This window comes from Carassius gibelio, chromosome B5 (assembly GCF_023724105.1).
Source record: "Carassius gibelio isolate Cgi1373 ecotype wild population from Czech Republic chromosome B5, carGib1.2-hapl.c, whole genome shotgun sequence".
NCBI classification, from domain to species: domain Eukaryota; kingdom Metazoa; phylum Chordata; class Actinopteri; order Cypriniformes; family Cyprinidae; genus Carassius; species Carassius gibelio.
Genome location: NC_068400.1, coordinates 7,022,765 through 7,042,650, shown reverse-complemented (window position 1 = coordinate 7,042,650; position 19,886 = coordinate 7,022,765). Strand labels below are relative to the sequence as shown.

Below are 19,886 nucleotides of genomic sequence, written 5' to 3'. Positions count from 1 at the left end.
TACCAATAATGTGAAAATTGGCCTTACTTCCTGTCCGCCATTTTGCTTAATGTTGAAAACCTACTTTTTCGAACTCCTCCTAGACCGTTAGCCCAATTTTCACCAAATTTGACGTGCATCATCTTCAGACCATGCTGGCAAAAAGTTATGGATTTTGTGTCGATATACGTAACGGTTCTCATTTAGCGCATCAACGAATTTGCTGGAAGGGTGCCAAAATGCATTTGAGGCTGTATCTCTGCAACACTTTGACATATTTGCACCAAACTTTGTATGTGTCATCGCCACCTCACACTGACCATGCCACATAAATTTGGTAACAGCGCCACCTATTGGTCAAGAGTAATAAACCATTCATTAACCATGAGTAATTACACTTTTTAAAATGCTAATAACTTTTTAATGCATTAGCCTATTTGAAGGAAACTGGGCTCAAAATATTCCCTGGCTTATGCCGATAACATAGATACCAAATATACCACAGTAAGCTGAACTTCCGGTCCGCCATTTTGATTTATGTTGAAAACATACTTTTTCGAACTCCTGATCAACCGTATGTCCGATTTTCACCAAATTCGAATCAAATGATCTTCAGGCTATACTGATTCAAAGTTATGGATTTTGAGTCGATAGACAAAACCGTTTTCGCATACCACATCGACGAATTTGAGGCACAATGAGAAAATGACACTTGAGGCTGTATCCCTGGAATGCTTTGGCATATTGACACCAAACTTTGTGTGTGTCATTGAAAAGACACACAGAGTACACCAAATTGATTTTATAACAGTGTCACCTATTGGTCAAGCTTGATAAACCAAGTAATCATGCTACTAGAGGTGGTATTGGTGTTTTTTTTTTTTTTGCCATTTCAAATACAATAATTCCAAAATTGCTGTTATTGCTCATTAATGTATTTGGTGTGATGCTTTATGCGATGCTTAGCTACTACATTTGCCGTTGGAGTGCTTGGCCCCGTAATTGCTGCTTGCAGCTATATTTATTATTATTATTCTTCTTCTTCCACCCCAAGTCTATGGTAGCCCATAGAACCGATTGCGGGAAAGTTGTATAATTTGGCACACTAATAGAGGACTGTCTGAACATTAACCGTAGCAAATTTGAAGTCTCTAACTCAAACTCTCTAGCGCCACCAATTGTCTAAACTTTCAAAAACTTGATGCTAATAACTCTTGAACCGTAAGCCACAAAATGAAAATTATTTTTTCCTGTGATTCCTTGGCTCATGCCGAGTCGAATGGACACCGAAATTCAAAAATCGCAAGGCTTAGTTTTTTCGCTATCGTCAATTGTTCGTAAAACCTACTTTTTCGAACTCGTCCTAGGCCGTTGCACCGATTGTCACGAAAATTGAATCAGATAATCTTCAGACCATGCTGGCAAAAAGTTATGGAATTCAAGTTGATTTCTCAAACCGTTTCCGAATAGCTCATGAACGAATTCTTCGAAAAGCACGCAAACGTGAACGTGAGGCTATATCTCCGCAACGGTTTGGCCTATTGAGACCAATCTTGGTGGGTCTTATAACAACCATTCCCTGGGACTACCTGCAGTGTTTCGGCGCTGTGCCCCCTAGTGGTCAGGAGATATGAAAAATGCATGTTTTTGCTCATAACTTCTGAACGGTTTTGCCAAAAATCACAAAAGTGGTGTCTTTAGATTCAGTGCATCATTCCGAGTCGAATGATACCGAATTTTCCCAATTCGGCCATTTTGGGCTTCGGCCATTTTGGATTTAGTTGTAAATTGCTGTATCTTAAGAATGAAGTTCCGTATCGTTTCGCAAATAATTACAAAAATGTCCGGCTCCATGCCCTGAATGTACACAAAAAAATTGGGGGCAGCGCCACCTTGTGGTCAATAGTTATAACGATTTTTTCGAAAAATGCTAATAACTTTTGCATACATTAGCCTATTGTAACAAAGCTGATGTTGATAGATTCCTTGGGTCATGCCGAGAACACCGATACCCCATTTGTCAATTTTGGCAAAATTTCCTGTCCGCCATTTTGATTCATGTTGAAAACCTACTTTTTCGAACTCCTCCTAGACCGTTGCTCAGATTTTCACCAAATTTGATTTGGATCATCTTCAGACCATGCTGGCAAAAAGTTATGGAATTTGTGTCGATACACGTAACCGTTTTCAATTAGCGTACCAACGAATTTGCTGGAAAGATGCCAAACTGCATCTGAGGCTGTATCTCTGCAAAGGTTGGAGATATTTACACAAAACTAAATATGTGACATTGTCACATCACATTGACCACGCCACATCATTTTGGTCACAGCGCCACCTATTGGTCAAGAGTAATAAACCAATCAATAACCGCTAATTATTACATTTCCAATAATGCTAATAACTTTTGATTGCATTAGCCTATTATCATGAAACATGTCTCAAAATGTTCCTTGGGACATGCCGACAACATACATACCAATTATGTCATATTAAGCAAAACTTCCTGTCCGCCATTTTGATTCATGTTGAAAACCTTTTTTTTTAAACTCATCCTCAACCGTTTGTCCGATTTTCACCAAAATTGAATCAGATCATCTTCAGACCTTGCTGACAAAAAGTTATGGATTTCGTGTCAATAGACGAAACCGTTTTTGTACAGCGCTGCTTCAGATGTCAGGCATCTTCACAAAATGAGTCTGAGGCTATATCTCTGCAAAGCCCATTAGTGGTCTTCCAGTGACATCTAGTGGTCGTAAATGCAATTTATCATACAACACTGTCTCTTTAACCTTTATAACTGTTATATGTTGTCTTAATTTCATTCCAAAGAAGCATACGCAATTTATGTATAATTTCACAGTCTAGATAATAGTACTGCACTGATTTTAAATAACCTAGATATGGTTGACAGTAAAAGAATAGAACAGAATTACAGACACACACAAACATGAAATGTTTAAACTAGTATATTAATACTCAATAAGCATGCTTAAACCCACACACAGATGCACACATTTTGTTATATATATAGATAATTAAAATAAATGATGGGTGATAAAACCTATTGCAAGTCTTCTGTTTTTATGGGCTTCTATGTCATTTTTCAGGTTTCATTGCAATCATAATCTGGCATAATTATAAACATTAGATATATCTGTATGAATAAATTGGTAAACTTTGACTCAATGTGATCTGAAATGCTTGAACAGTAATATTAAATAATAGTAATATACATTTTTTCTAGATGAATCCCTCAACAAGCCCATAAACTGTAATGTTTTAGTCTTTAGTGAGCTCATTAGTGGTCTTCCGGTGACATCTAGTGGTTATAATTGCAATTTTTTATTCAACACTGGGTTTTGAAGCTTTATAAATATTACAGTGTTCTTTTTTACATAATCTCTGTTAAATTTTGCATGATTGTTTAGAAAAAATACAGATCTAATGCATGTGTGATTATATTACCCCTTTTTTTTTGCAGTTTAATGCCATTCACAACAGAAATCTTTTGTTTTTTAGGCCATTTTAACTGTTATAGCACCAGCTATTTTCTGATCTTAATGAAACTTTGCATGCTTGGTGGGTCATCTTTCACATGTTATAACCAAGTTTCATAAAGTTTTGAGTTTTTGTTTCAGTTTTATAGGCTTTAGGTTACATGTGGCCACGGCCCTTTCCTAAATGACCTCTTATAGCTAACCAAAGGACAAAATGCAACATATTTTTGAAAATGATTGATCTAGAGAGTCCAGAGAATATTATTGCAGTGGTTTGATCAAGACTGAACAAAAAACCAGGTGACCCAAAACATTCAAATTCGTGGACCAATTTTACGAAAAAGGCTATAACTCGGGAACAAAATGAGATATCTTCACCAAACTCAGAACTCATATGCATGAACAAAAACTTTAGTCAAATTATTATTTTTTTTTCCATATCTGCCACTTGGTGGCGCTACAGGATGAAAAAAAAATCAAATGGCTATAACTAAGCAACCGTTGATCCAATCAACTTGAAAATTGATATGGCCCAATGTGGCACAAGTGCTCTATGAGGAATTTCACTTATCTTAAAAAACATGGCCGCCATTGGCCAAACAACTTTAAGCACCTATTTGACAAGGTTAATGGAAGTCGATCGGAACGAAACTCGGTGGGCATGTTCGACTCATTGCCCTAAAGGTCTGTAAGTATTTTGAAAGAAATTGCCCACAACATTGTCACCTCCCACAGAACACAACAGAGCGATTTGATTACAGCGCCACCTATTTTCCAAAAATAATAATGCATCATTTTACTGGAGTTTTACTGGCTGTTTCAATTACACTCTTCCAATAATTGCTTTTCTTACTCGTTGCATTTGGTCTGATGCTCCATGCCATGCTTAGCTCCTCGCTGTGGAACTTTTATTAACGATTTTCAGCCATTTCAATTACAATCATGCAATTATTAATTTCATTATTCATTGTTGCATTTGGTCTGCTTAGCTCCTGATGTTGCCGCTGGAATGCTTGGCCCCGTGATTGCTGCTTGCAGCTATATTTAGGGGCCAAGCACCGAAGGTGCGTAGGCACCTATTGTTTTCGTTGGCGTTATTATTCTTCTTCTTCTTCTTCCGCCGCAAGTCTATGGCAGCCCATAGAACCGATTGCGGGAAAGTTGTATAATTTGGCACACTGATAGAGGACAGTCCCATCATTAACTATAGCTAATTTGAAGTCTCTAACTCCTACTCTCTAGCGCCACCACTTGTCCAAACTTTCAATGTTTGTATCCTAATAACTTTTGAACCGTAAGCCAGAAAATGGAAATTCTTTTTTCCTCTGAATCCTTGGCTCATGCCAAGTCGAATGAACCCCAAAATTCAAAAATCGCAAGGTTTAGTTTTTTCGCTATTTTCGATTGTTCAAAAAACATACTTTTTCGAACTCGTCCTAGACGGTTTGTCCGATTTTCACGAAAATTGGCTCAGATCATCTTCAGACCATGTTGGCTAAAAGTTATGGAATTCAAGTTGATTCCTCCAACCGTTCTCGAATGACACGTGAAAAGATATGATGAAAAGCACGCAAAAATACACGTGAGGCTATATCTCAGCAACGGTTTGGCATATTGAGACCAAACTTGGTGTGTGTTATAATAAGCATGACCTGAGACTACCTGCAGTGTTTCAACACAGCGCCACCTAGTGGTCAGGAGATATGAAAATGCATATTTTGGCTTATAACTTCTGATTGGTTTGGCAAAAAATCACACAACTGGTCTCTTTAGATTCAGTGAGTCATGGCGAGTCGAATGATATCCAATTTTCCTGTGTCGGCCATTTTAAGCGTCGGCCATTTTGAATTATGTTTTAAAATGCTGTATTTTTTGAACGCAGCATCGTATCGTTTCGCAAATAATTACAAAAATATTCGGCTCCATGCCCTGAAGGTACTCAAAAAGTTTGGTGGCAGCGCCACCTTGTGGCCAATAGTTATAATGAAATATCACATAAATGCTAATAACTTTTGAATAAATTAGACTATTAAAATTAAAATGATCTCGCTATATTCTGTGGGTCATGCCGAGAGCATTGATACCAATTATGTGAAAATTGGCCTTACTTCCTGTCCGCCATTTTGCTTAATGTTGAAAACCTACTTTTTCAAACTCCTCCTAGACCGTTAGTCCAATTTTCACCAAATTTGACGTGAATCATCTTCAGACCATGCTGGCAAAAAGTTATGGATTTCGTGTCGATATACGAAACGGTTCTCATTTAGCGCATCAACGAATTTGCTGGAAGGGTGCCAAAATGCATTTGAGGCTGTATCTCTGCAACACTTTGACATATTTGCACCAAATTTTGTATGTGTCATCGCCACCTCACACTGACCATGCCACATAAATTTGGTAACAGCGCCACCTATTGGTCAAGAGTAATAAACCATTCATTAACCATGAGTAATTACACTTTTTAAAATGCTAATAACTTTTTATTGCATTAGCCTATTTGAATGAAACTGGGCTCAAAATATTCCCTGGCTTATGCCGATAACATAGATACCAAATATACCATAGTAAGCTGAACTTCCGGTCCGCCATTTTGATTTATGTTGAAAACATACTTTTTCGAACTCCTCATCAACCGTATGTCCGATTTTCACCAAATTCGAATCAAATGATCTTCTGACTATGCTGACTCAAAGTTATGGATTTTGTGTCGATAGACAAAACCGTTTTCGCATACCACATCGACGAATTTGAGGCACAATGAGAAAATGACACTTGAGGCTTTATCCATGGAATGCTTTCGCATATTGACACCAAACTTTGTGTGTGTCATTGAAAAGTCACACAGAGTACACCAAATTGATTTTATAACAGTGCCACCTATTGGTCAAATTTGATAAGCCAAGTAATCATGCTACTAGAGGTGGTATTATGATTGTTTTGCCATTTCAATTACAATAATCCTATAATTGCTGTTATTGCTTATAAATGTATTTGGTGTGATGCTTCATGCCATGCTTATCTCCTACATATGCCGTTGGAGTGCTTGGCCCCGTAATTGCTGCTTGCAGCTATATTTATTATTATTATTCTTCCTCTTCTTCCACCCCAAGTCTATGGTAGCCCATAGAACCGATTGCGGGAAAGTTGTATAATTTGGCACACTAATAGAGGACTGTCTGAACATTAACCGTAGCAAATTTGAAGTCTCTAACTCAAACTCTCTAGCGCCACCAATTGTCTAAACTTTCAAAAACTTGATGCTAATAACTCTTGAACCGTAAGCCACAAAATGAAAATTCTTTTTTCCTGTGATTCCTTGGCTCATGCCGAGTCGAATGGACACCGAAATTCAAAAATCGCAAGGTTTAGTTTTTTCGCTATCGTCAATTGTTCGTAAAACCTACTTTTTCGAACTCGTCCTAGGCCGTTGCACCGATTGTCACGAAAATTGAATCAGATAATCTTCAGACCATGCTGGCAAAAAGTTATGGAATTCAAGTTGATTTCTCAAACCGTTTCCGAATAGCTCATGAACGAATTCTTCGAAAAGCACGCAAACGTGAACGTGAGGCTATATCTCCGCAACGGTTTGGCCTATTGAGACCAATCTTGGTGGGTCTTATAAAAACCATTCCCTGGGACTACCTGCAGTGTTTCGGCGCTGTGCCCCCTAGTGGTCAGGAGATATGAAAAATGCATGTTTTTGCTCATAACTTCTGAACGGTTTTGCCAAAAATCACAAAAGTGGTGTCTTTAGATTCAGTGCATCATTCCGAGTCGAATGATACCGAATTTTCCCAATTCGGCCATTTTGGGCGTCGACCATTTTGAATTTAGTTGTAAATTGCTGTATCTTAAGAATGAAGTTCCGTATCGTTTCGCAAATAATTACAAAAATGTCCGGCTCCATGCCCTGAATGTACACAAAAAAATTGGGGGCAGCGCCACCTTGTGGTCAATAGTTATAACGATTTTTCGAAAAATGCTAATAACTTTTGCATACATTGGCCTATTGTAACAAAGCTGATGTTGATAGATTCCTTGGGTCATGCCGAGAACACCGATACCCAATTTGTCAATTTTGGCAAAATTTCCTGTCCGCCATTTTGATTCATGTTGAAAACCTACTTTTTCGAACTCCTCCTAGACCGTTGCTCAGATTTTCACCAAATTTGATTTGGATCATCTTCAGACCATGCTGGCAAAAAGTTATGGAATTTGTGTCGATACACGTAACCGTTTTCAATTAGCGTACCAACGAATTTGCTGGAAAGATGCCAAACTGCATCTGAGGCTGTATCTCTGCAAAGGTTGGAGATATTTACACAAAACTTAATATGTGACATTGTCACATCACATTGACCACGCCACATCATTTTGGTCACAGCGCCACCTATTGGTCAAGAGTAATAAACCAATCAATAACCGCTAATTATTACATTTCCAATAATGCTAATAACTTTTGATTGCATTAGCCTATTATCATGAAACATGTCTCAAAATGTTCCTTGGGACATGCCGACAACATACATACCAATTATGTCATATTAAGCAAAACTTCCTGTCCGCCATTTTGATTCATGTTGAAAACCTTTTTTTTTAAACTCATCCTCAACCGTTTGTCTGATTTTCACCAAAATTGAATCAGATCATCTTCAGACCGTGCTGACAAAAAGTTATGGATTTCGTGTCAATAGACGAAACCGTTTTTGTACAGCGCTGCTTCAGATGTCAGGCATCTTCACAAAATGAGTCTGAGGCTATATCTCTGCAAAGCTTTGTTGTAATTAAGCCAAACTTGTGTGTGCCATTGTCTAACATGGAGAATAGGCTCACAGACACTCACACACAGAAATGAAATGGTTCAACTATTATATGAATAATCAATAAGCATGATTACACACACACACACACACACAGAGAGAAGTACATGCCCACACATTTTGTTGTATGTAGATATTTGAAATAAATTATAGGTGACACACAACTCACAGAAAGACTTCTTTTCTTACATTTCTATGTCAGGTTTCATTGCATTCATATTCTGCCATAATAGTAAACATTTGATATACATGTATGAATAAATTGTTGAACTTTCACTCAATGTGAACTTAAATGCTTGAACAGTAATATTAAATAATAGTAATATATATTTTTCTAGATGAATCAATCATCGAGACAATGAACTGTAATGTTTTAGTCTTTAGTGAGCCCATTAGTGGTCTTCCAGTGACATCTAGTGGTCGTAAATGCAATTTATCATACAACACTGTCTCTTTAACCTTTATAACTGTTATATGTTGTCTTAATTTCATTCCAAAGAAGCATACGCAATTTATGTATAATTTCACAGTCTAGATAATAGTACTGCACTGATTTTAAATAACCTAGATATGGCTGACAGTAAAAGAATAGAACAGAATTACAGACACACACAAACATGAAATGTTTAAACTACTATATTAATACTCAATAAGCATGCTTAAACCCACACACAGATGCACACATTTTGTTATATATATAGATAATTAAAATAAATGATGGGTGATAAAACCTATTGCAAGTCTTCTGTTTTTATGGGCTTCTATGTCATTTTTCAGGTTTCATTGCGATCATAATCTGGCATAATTATAAACATTACATATATCTGTATGAATAAATTGGTAAACTTTGACTCAATGTGATCTGAAATGCTTGAACAGTAATATTAAATAATAGTAATATACATTTTTTCTAGATGAATCCCTCAACAAGCCCATAAACTGTAATGTTTTAGTCTTTAGTGAGCTCATTAGTGGTCTTCCGGTGACATCTAGTGGTTATAATTGCAATTTTTTATTCAACACTGGGTTTTGAAGCTTTATAAATATTACAGTGTTCTTTTTTACCTAATCTCTGTTAAATTTTGCATGATTGTTTAGAAAAAATACAGATCTAATGCATGTGTGATTATATTACCCCTTTTTTTTTTTGCAGTTTAATGCCATTCACAACAGAAGTCTTTTGTTTTTTAGGCCATTTTAACTGTTATAGCACCAGCTATTTTCTGATCTTAATGAAACTTTGCATGCTTGGTGGGTCATCTTTCACATGTTATAACCAAGTTTCATAAAGTTTTGAGTTTTTGTTTCAGTTTTATAGGCTTTAGGTTACATGTGGCCACGGCCCTTTCCTAAATGACCTCTTATAGCTAACCAAAGGACAAAATGCAACATATTTTTGAAAATTATTGATCTAGAGAGTCCAGAGAATATTATTGCAGTGGTTTGATCAAGACTGAACAAAAAACCAGGTGACCCAAAACATTCAAATTCGTGGACCAATTTTACAAAAAAGGCTATAACTCGGGAACAAAATGAGATATCTTCACCAAACTCAGAACTCATATGCATGAACAAAAACTTTAGTCAAATTATTATTTTTTTCCATATCTGCCACTTGGTGGCGCTACAGGATGAAAAAAAATCAAATGGCTATAACTAAGCAACCGTTGATCCAATCAACTTGAAAATTGATATGGCCCAATGTGGCACAAGTGCTCTATGAGGAATTTCACTTATCTTAAAAAACATGGCCGCCATTGGCCAAACAACTTTAAGCACCTATTTGACAAGGTTAATGGAAGTCGATCGGAACGAAACTCGGTGGGCATGTTCGACTCATTGCCCTAAAGGTCTGTAAGTATTTTGAAAGAAATTGCCCACAACATTGTCACCTCCCACAGAACACAACAAAGCGATTTGATTACGGCGCCACCTATTTTCCAAAAATGATAATGCATCATTTTACTGGAGTTTTACTGGCTGTTTCAATTACACTCTTCCAATAATTGCTTTTCTTACTCGTTGCATTTGGTCTGATGCTCCATGCCATGCTTAGCTCCTCGCTGTGGAACTTTTATTAACGATTTTCAGCCATTTCAATTACAATCATGCAATTATTAATTTCATTATTCATTGTTGCATTTGGTCTGATGCTACATATGCTTAGCTCCTGATGTTGCCGCTGGAATGCTTGGCCCCGTGATTGCTGCTTGCAGCTATATTTATTATTCTTCTTCTTCTTCTTCCGCCGCAAGTCTATGGCAGCCCATAGAACCGTTTGCGGGAAAGTTGTATAATTTGGCACACTGATAGAGGACAGTCCCAACATTAACTATAGCAAATTTGAAGCCTCTAACTCCTACTCTCTAGCGCCACCACTTGTCCAAACTTTCAATGTTTGTATGCTAATAACTTTTGAACCGTAAGCCAGAAAATGGAAATTCTTTTTTCCTCTGAATCCTTTGCTCAGGCCAAGTCGAATGAACCCTAAAATTCAAAAATCGCAAGGTTTAGTTTTTTCGCTATTTTCAATTATTCGAAAAACCTACTTTTTCGAACTCGTCCTAGACGGTTAGTCCGATTGCCACGAAAATTGGCTCAGATCATCTTCAGACCATGCTGGCAAAAAGTTATGGAATTCAAGTTGATTCGTCCAACTGTTGTCGAATGACACGTAAACAAATTTGACGAAAAGCACGCAAACATGCACGTGAGGCTATATCCCGGCAACGGTTTGTCATATTGAGACCAAACTTGGCGTGTGTTATAACAAGCATGAACTGAGACTACCTGCTGTGTTTCGACACAGCGCCACCTAGTGGTCAGGAGATATGAAAAATGCATATTTTGGCTTATAACTACTGAATGGTTTGGCCAAAAATCACACAACTGGTCTCTTTAGATTCAGTGAGTCATGTCGAGTCGAATGATATCCAATTTTCCTGTGTCGGCCATTTTAGGCGTCGGCCATTTTGAATTATGTTTCAAAATGCTGTATTTTTTGAACGCAGCATCGTATCGTTTCGCAAATAATTACAAAAATATTCGGCTCCATGCCCTGAAGGTACTCAAAAAGTTTGGTGGCAGCGCCACCTTGTGGCCAATAGTTATAATGAAATATCACATAAACGCTAATAACTTTTGAATAAATTAGTCTATTAAAATTAAAATGGTCTCGCTATATTCTTGTGGGTCATGCCGAGAGTATTGATACCAATAATGTGAAAATTGGCCTTACTTCCTGTCCGCCATTTTGCTTAATGTTGAAAACCTACTTTTTCTAACTCCTCCTAGACCGTTGCTCAGATTTTCACCAAATTTGACGTGAATCATCTTCAGACCATGCTGGCAAAAAGTTATGGATTTTGTGTCGATATACGTAACGGTTCTCATTTAGCGCATCAACGAATTTGCTGGAAGGGTGCCAAAATGCATTTGAGGCTGTATCTCTGCAACACTTTGACATATTTGCACCAAACTTTGTATGTGTCATCGCCACCTCACACTGACCATGCCACATAAATTTGGTAACAGCGCCACCTATTGGTCAAGAGTAATAAACCATTCATTATCCATGAGTAATTACACTTTTTAAAATGCTAATAACTTTTTAGTCCATTAGCCTATTGCAACGAAACTGGGCTCAAAATATTCCCTGGCTTATGCCGATAACATAGATACCAAATATGCCAGTGTTTACTGAAGTTCCGGTCCACCATTTTGATTTATGTGGAAAACCTACTTTTTCGAACTCCTCATGAACCGTATGTCCAATTTTCACCAAATTCGAATCAGATGATCTTCAGACTATGTTGACACAAAGTTATGGATTTTGTGTCGATAGACAAAACCGTTTTCGCATACCAAAGCGACGAAGTTGAAACACAATGACAAAATGACACTTGAGGCTGCATCTCTGGAATGCTGTGGCATATTAACACCAAACTTTGTGTGTGTCATTGAAAAGTCAAACAGAGTACACCAAATTGATTTCATAACAGTGCCACCTATTGGTCAAACTTTATAAGCCAAGTAATCATGCTACTAGAGGTGGTATTATGATTTTTTTTTTGCCATTTCAATTACAATAATTCCAAAATTACTGTTATTTCTCATTAATGTATTTGGTGTGATGCTTCATGCCATGCTTAGCTCCTACATTTGCCGTTGGAGTGCTTGGCCCCGTAATTGCTGCTTGCAGCTATATTTATTATTCTTCCTCTTCTTCTTCCACCCCAAGTCTATGGTAGCCCATAGAACCGATTGCGGGAAAGTTGTATAATTTGGCACACTAATAGAGGACTGTCTGAACATTAACCGTAGCAAATTTGAAGTCTCTAACTCAAACTCTCTAGCGCCACCAATTGTCTAAACTTTCAAAAACTTCATGCTAATAACTCTTGAACCGTAAGCCACAAAATGAAAATTCTTTTTTCCTGTGATTCCTTGGCTCATGCCGAGTCGAATGGACACCGAAATTCAAAAATCGCAAGGCTTAGTTTTTTCGCTATCGTCAATTGTTCGTAAAACCTACTTTTTCGAACTCGTCCTAGGCCGTTGCACCGATTGTCACGAAAATTGAATCAGATAATCTTCAGACCATGCTGGCAAAAAGTTATGGAATTCAAGTTGATTTCTCAAACCGTTTCCGAATAGCTCATGAACGAATTCTTCGAAAAGCACGCAAACGTGAACGTGAGGCTATATCTCCGCAACGGTTTGGCCTATTGAGACCAATCTTGGTGGGTCTTATAACAACCATTCCCTGGGACTACCTGCAGTGTTTCGGCGCTGTGCCCCCTAGTGGTCAGGAGATATGAAAAATGCATGTTTTTGCTCATAACTTCTGAACGGTTTTGCCAAAAATCACAAAAGTGGTGTCTTTAGATTCAGTGCATCATTCCGAGTCGAATGATACCGAATTTTCCCAATTCGGCCATTTTGGGCGTCGGCCATTTTGAATTTAGTTGTAAATTGCTGTATCTTAAGAATGAAGTTCCGTATCGTTTCGCAAATAATTACAAAAATGTCCGGCTCCATGCCCTGAATGTACACAAAAAAATTGGGGGCAGCGCCACCTTGTGGTCAATAGTTATAACGATTTTTCGAAAAATGCTAATAACTTTTGCATACATTAGCCTATTGTAACAAAACTGATGTTGATAGATTCCTTGGGTCATGCCGAGAACACCGATACCCCATTTGTCAATTTTGGCAAAATTTCCTGTCCGCCATTTTGATTCATGTTGAAAACCTACTTTTTCGAACTCCTCCTAGACCGTTGCTCAGATTTTCACCAAATTTGATTTGGATCATCTTCAGACCATGCTGGCAAAAAGTTATGGAATTTGTGTCGATACACGTAACCGTTTTCAATTAGCGTACCAACGAATTTGCTGGAAAGATGCCAAACTGCATCTGAGGCTGTATCTCTGCAAAGGTTGGAGATATTTACACAAAACTTAATATGTGACATTGTCACATCACATTGACCACGCCACATCATTTTGGTCACAGCGCCACCTATTGGTCAAGAGTAATAAACCAATCAATAACCGCTAATTATTACATTTCCAATAATGCTAATAACTTTTGATTGCATTAGCCTATTATCATGAAACATGTCTCAAAATGTTCCTTGGGACATGCCGACAACATACATACCAATTATGTCATATTAAGCAAAACTTCCTGTCCGCCATTTTGATTCATGTTGAAAACCTTTTTTTTTAAACTCATCCTCAACCGTTTGTCTGATTTTCACCAAAATTGAATCAGATCATCTTCAGACCGTGCTGACAAAAAGTTATGGATTTCGTGTCAATAGACGAAACCGTTTTTGTACAGCGCTGCTTCAGATGTCAGGCATCTTCACAAAATGAGTCTGAGGCTATATCTCTGCAAAGCTTTGTTGTAATTAAGCCAAACTTGTGTGTGCCATTGTCTAACATGGAGAATAGGCTCACAGACACTCACACACAGAAATGAAATGGTTCCACTATTATATGAATAATCAATAAGCATGATTACACACACACACACACACACACACAGAGAGAGAAGTACATGCCCACACATTTTGTTGTATGTAGATATTTGAAATAAATTATAGGTGACACACAACTCACAGAAAGACTTCTTTTCTTACATTTCTATGTCAGGTTTCATTGCATTCATATTCTGACATAATAGTAAACATTTGATATACATGTATGAATAAATGGTTGAACTTTCACTCAATGTGATCTTAAATGCTTGAACAGTAATATTAAATAATAGTAATATATATTTTTCTAGATGAATCAATCATCGAGACAATGAACTGTAATGTTTTAGTCTTTAGTGAGCCCATTAGTGGTCTTCCAGTGACATCTAGTGGTCGTAAATGCAATTTATCATACAACACTGTCTCTTTAACCTTTATAACTGTTATATGTTGTCTTAATTTCATTCCAAAGAAGCATACGCAATTTATGTATAATTTCACAGTCTAGATAATAGTACTGCACTGATTTTAAATAACCTAGATATGGCTGACAGTAAAAGAATAGAACAGAATTACAGACACACACAAACATGAAATGTTTAAACTACTATATTAATACTCAATAAGCATGCTTAAACCCACACACAGATGCACACATTTTGTTATATATATAGATAATTAAAATAAATGATGGGTGATAAAACCTATTGCAAGTCTTCTGTTTTTATGGGCTTCTATGTCATTTTTCAGGTTTCATTGCAATCATAATCTGGCATAATTATAAACATTAGATATATCTGTATGAATAAATTGGTAAACTTTGACTCAATGTGATCTGAAATGCTTGAACAGTAATATTAAATAATAGTAATATACATTTTTTCTAGATGAATCCCTCAACAAGCCCATAAACTGTAATGTTTTAGTCTTTAGTGAGCTCATTAGTGGTCTTCCGGTGACATCTAGTGGTTATAATTGCAATTTTTTATTCAACACTGGGTTTTGAAGCTTTATAAATATTACAGTGTTCTTTTTTACCTAATCTCTGTTAAATTTTGCATGATTGTTTAGAAAAAATACAGATCTAATGCATGTGTGATTATATTACCCCTTTTTTTTTGCAGTTTAATGCCATTCACAACAGAAATCTTTTGTTTTTTAGGCCTGTTTAACTGTTATAGCACCAGCTATTTTCTGATCTTAATGAAACTTTGCATGCTTGGTGGGTCATCTTTCACATGTTATAACCAAGTTTCATAAAGTTTTGAGTTTTTGTTTCAGTTTTATAGGCTTTAGGTTACATGTGGCCACGGCCCTTTCCTAAATGACCTCTTATAGCTAACCAAAGGACAAAATGCAACATATTTTTGAAAATTATTGATCTAGAGAGTCCAGAGAATATTATTGCAGTGGTTTGATCAAGACTGAACAAAAAACCAGGTGACCCAAAACATTCAAATTCGTGGACCAATTTTACGAAAAAGGCTATAACTCGGGAACAAAATGAGATATCTTCACCAAACTCAGAACTCATATGCATGAACAAAAACTTTAGTCAAATTATTATTATTTTTTCCATATCTGCCACTTGGTGGCGCTACAGGATGAAAAAAAATCAAATGGCTATAACTAAGTAACCGTTGATCCAATCAACTTGAAAATTGATATGGCCCAATGTGGCACAAGTGCTCTATGAGGAATTTCACTTATCTTAAAAAACATGGCCGCCATTGGCCAAACAAATTTGAGCACCTATTTGACAAGGTTAATGGAAGTCGATCGGAACGAAACTCGGTGGGCATGTTCGACTCATTGTCCTAAAGGTCTGTAAGTATTTTGAAAGAAATTGCCCACAACATTGTCACCTCCCACAGAACACAACAAAGCGATTTGATTACAGCGCCACCTATTTTCCAAAAATGATAATGCATCATTTTACTGGAGTTTTACTGGCTGTTTCAATTACACTCTTCCAATAATTGCTTTTCTTACTCGTTGCATTTGGTCTGATGCTCCATGCCATGCTTAGCTCCTCGCTGTGGAACTTTTATTAACGATTTTCAGCCATTTCAATTACAATCATGCAATTATTAATTTCATTATTCATTGTTGCATTTGGTCTGATGCTACATATGCTTAGCTCCTGATGTTGCCGCTGGAATGCTTGGCCCCGTGATTGCTGCTTGCAGCTATATTTAGGGGCCAAGCACCGAAGGTGCGTAGGCACCTATTGTAATCGTTGGCGTTATTAGGGGCCAAGCACCGAAGGTGCGAAGGCACCTATTGTGTTTGTTGGCGTTATTAGGGGCCAAGCACCGAAGGTGCGTAGGCACCTATTGTTTTCGTTGGCGTTATTATTAGGGGCCAAGCACCGAAGGTGCGAAGGCACCTATTGTGTTTGTTGGCGTTATTAGGGGCCAAGCACCGAAGGTGCGAAGGCACCTATTGTGTTCGTTGGCGTTATTATTATTATTATTATTATTCTTCTTCTTCCACCCCAAGTCTATGGTAGCCCATAGAACCGATTGCGGGAAAGTTGTATAATTTGGCACACTAATAGAGGACTGTCTGAACATTAACCGTAGCAAATTTGAAGTCTCTAACTCAAACTCTCTAGCGCCACCAATTGTCTAAACTTTCAAAAACTTGATGCTAATAACTCTTGAACCGTAAGCCACAAAATGAAAATTCTTTTTTCCTGTGATTCCTTGGCTCATGCCGAGTCGAATGGACACCGAAATTCAAAAATCGCAAGGCTTAGTTTTTTCGCTATCGTCAATTGTTCGTAAAACCTACTTTTTCGAACTCGTCCTAGGCCGTTGCACCGATTGTCACGAAAATTGAATCAGATAATCTTCAGACCATGCTGGCAAAAAGTTATGGAATTCAAGTTGATTTCTCAAACCGTTTCCGAATAGCTCATGAACGAATTCTTCGAAAAGCACGCAAACGTGAACGTGAGGCTATATCTCCGCAACGGTTTGGCCTATTGAGACCAATCTTGGTGGGTCTTATAACAACCATTCCCTGGGACTACCTGCAGTGTTTCGGCGCTGTGCCCCCTAGTGGTCAGGAGATATGAAAAATGCATGTTTTTGCTCATAACTTCTGAACGGTTTTGCCAAAAATCACAAAAGTGGTGTCTTTAGATTCAGTGCATCATTCCGAGTCGAATGATACAGAATTTTCCCAATTCGGCCATTTTGGGCGTCGGCCATTTTGGATTTAGTTGTAAATTGCTGTATCTTAAGAATGAAGTTCCGTATCGTTTCGCAAATAATTACAAAAATGTCCGGCTCCATGCCCTGAATGTACACAAAAAAATTGGGGGCAGCGCCACCTTGTGGTCAATAGTTATAACGATTTTTTCGAAAAATGCTAATAACTTTTGCCTACATTAGCCTATTGTAACAAAGCTGATGTTGATAGATTCCTTGGGTCATGCCGAGAACACCGATACCCCATTTGTCAATTTTGGCAAAATTTCCTGTCCGCCATTTTGATTCATGTTGAAAACCTACTTTTTCGAACTCCTCCTAGACCGTTGCTCAGATTTTCACCAAATTTGATTTGGATCATCTTCAGACCATGCTGGCAAAAAGTTATGGAATTTGTGTCGATACACGTAACCGTTTTCAATTAGCGTACCAACGAATTTGCTGGAAAGATGCCAAACTGCATCTGAGGCTGTATCTCTGCAAAGGTTGGAGATATTTACACAAAACTTAATATGTGACATTGTCACATCACATTGACCACGCCACATCATTTTGGTCACAGCGCCACCTATTGGTCAAGAGTAATAAACCAATCAATAACCGCTAATTATTACATTTCCAATAATGCTAATAACTTTTAATTGCATTAGCCTATTATCATGAAACATGTCTCAAAATGTTCCTTGGGACATGCCGACAACATGCATACCAATTATGTCATATTAAGCAAAACTTCCTGTCCGCCATTTTGATTCATGTTGAAAACCTTTTTTTTTAAACTCATCCTCAACCGTTTGTCCGATTTTCACCAAAATTGAATCAGATCATCTTCAGACCGTGCTGACAAAAAGTTATGGATTTCGTATCAATAAACGAAACCGTTTTTGTACAGCGCTGCTTCAGATGTCAGGCATCTTCACAAAATGAGTCTGAGGCTATATCTCTGCAAAGCCCATTAGTGGTCTTCCAGTGACATCTAGTGGTCGTAAATGCAATTTATCATACAAGACTGTCTCTTTAACCTTTATAACTGTTATATGTTGTCTTAATTTCATTCCAAAGAAGCATACGCAATTTATGTATAATTTCACAGTCTAGATAATAGTACTGCACTGATTTTAAATAACCTAGATATGGCTGACAGTAAAAGAATAGAACAGAATTACAGACACACACAAACATGAAATGTTTAAACTAGTATATTAATACTCAATAAGCATGCTTAAACCCACACACAGATGCACACATTTTGTTATATATATAGATAATTAAAATAAATGATGGGTGATAAAACCTATTGCAAGTCTTCTGTTTTTATGGGCTTCTATGTCTTTTTCCAGGTTTCATTGCAATCATAATCTGGCATAATTATAAACATTAGATATATCTGTATGAATAAATTGGTAAACTTTGACTCAATGTGATCTGAAATGCTTGAACAGTAATATTAAATAATAGTAATATACATTTTTTCTAGATGAATCCCTCAACAAGCCCATAAACTGTAATGTTTTAGTCTTTAGTGAGCTCATTAGTGGTCTTCCGGTGACATCTAGTGGTTATAATTGCATTTTTTTATTCAACACTGGGTTTTGAAGCTTTATAAATATTACAGTGTTCTTTTTTACCTAATCTCTGTTAAATTTTGCATGATTGTTTAGAAAAAATACAGATCTAATGCATGTGTGATTATATTACCCCTTTTTTTGCAGTTTAATGCTATTCACAACAGAAATCTTTTGTTTTTTAGGCCATTTTAACTGTTATAGCAACAGCTATTTTCTGATCTTAATGAAACTTTGCATGCTTGGTGGGTCATCTTTCACATGTTATAACCAAGTTTCATAAAGTTTTGAGTTTTTGTTTCAGTTTTATAGGCTTTAGGTTACATGTGGCCACGGCCCTTTCCTAAATGACCTCTTATAGCTAACCAAAGGACAAAATGCAACATATTTTTGAAAATTATTGATCTAGAGAGTCCAGAGAATATTATTGCAGTGGTTTGATCAAGACTGAACAAAAAACCAGGTGACCCAAAACATTCAAATTCGTGGACCAATTTTACGAAAAAGGCTATAACTCGGGAACAAAATGAGATATCTTCACCAAACTCAGAACTCATATGCATGAACAAAAACTTTAGTCAAATTATTATTTTTTTTCCATATCTGCCACTTGGTGGCGCTACAGGATGAAAAAAAATCAAATGGCTATAACTAAGCAACCGTTGATCCAATCAACTTGAAAATTGATATGGCCCAATGTGGCACAAGTGCTCTATGAGGAATTTCACTTATCTTAAAAAACATGGCCGCCATTGGCCAAACAACTTTAAGCACCTATTTGACAAGGTTAATGGAAGTCGATCGGAACGAAACTC

The 19,886-nt window shown here is 37.1% G+C and overlaps 1 long non-coding RNA gene across 2 annotated transcripts in view; it reads left to right on the top strand.

The window, feature by feature from the left end:
- The window catches only part of LOC127957884 (uncharacterized), a 79,204-nt gene that overhangs the window by 6,459 nt on the left and 52,859 nt on the right, over nucleotides 1–19,886 (top strand). For both annotated transcript variants that reach the window (XR_008153887.1, XR_008153888.1), the window contains exons 2-3: nucleotides 3,780–4,543; nucleotides 16,557–16,665. This is a non-coding gene — a long non-coding RNA (uncharacterized LOC127957884). The remainder of the gene's footprint in view (nucleotides 1–3,779; nucleotides 4,544–16,556; nucleotides 16,666–19,886) is intronic.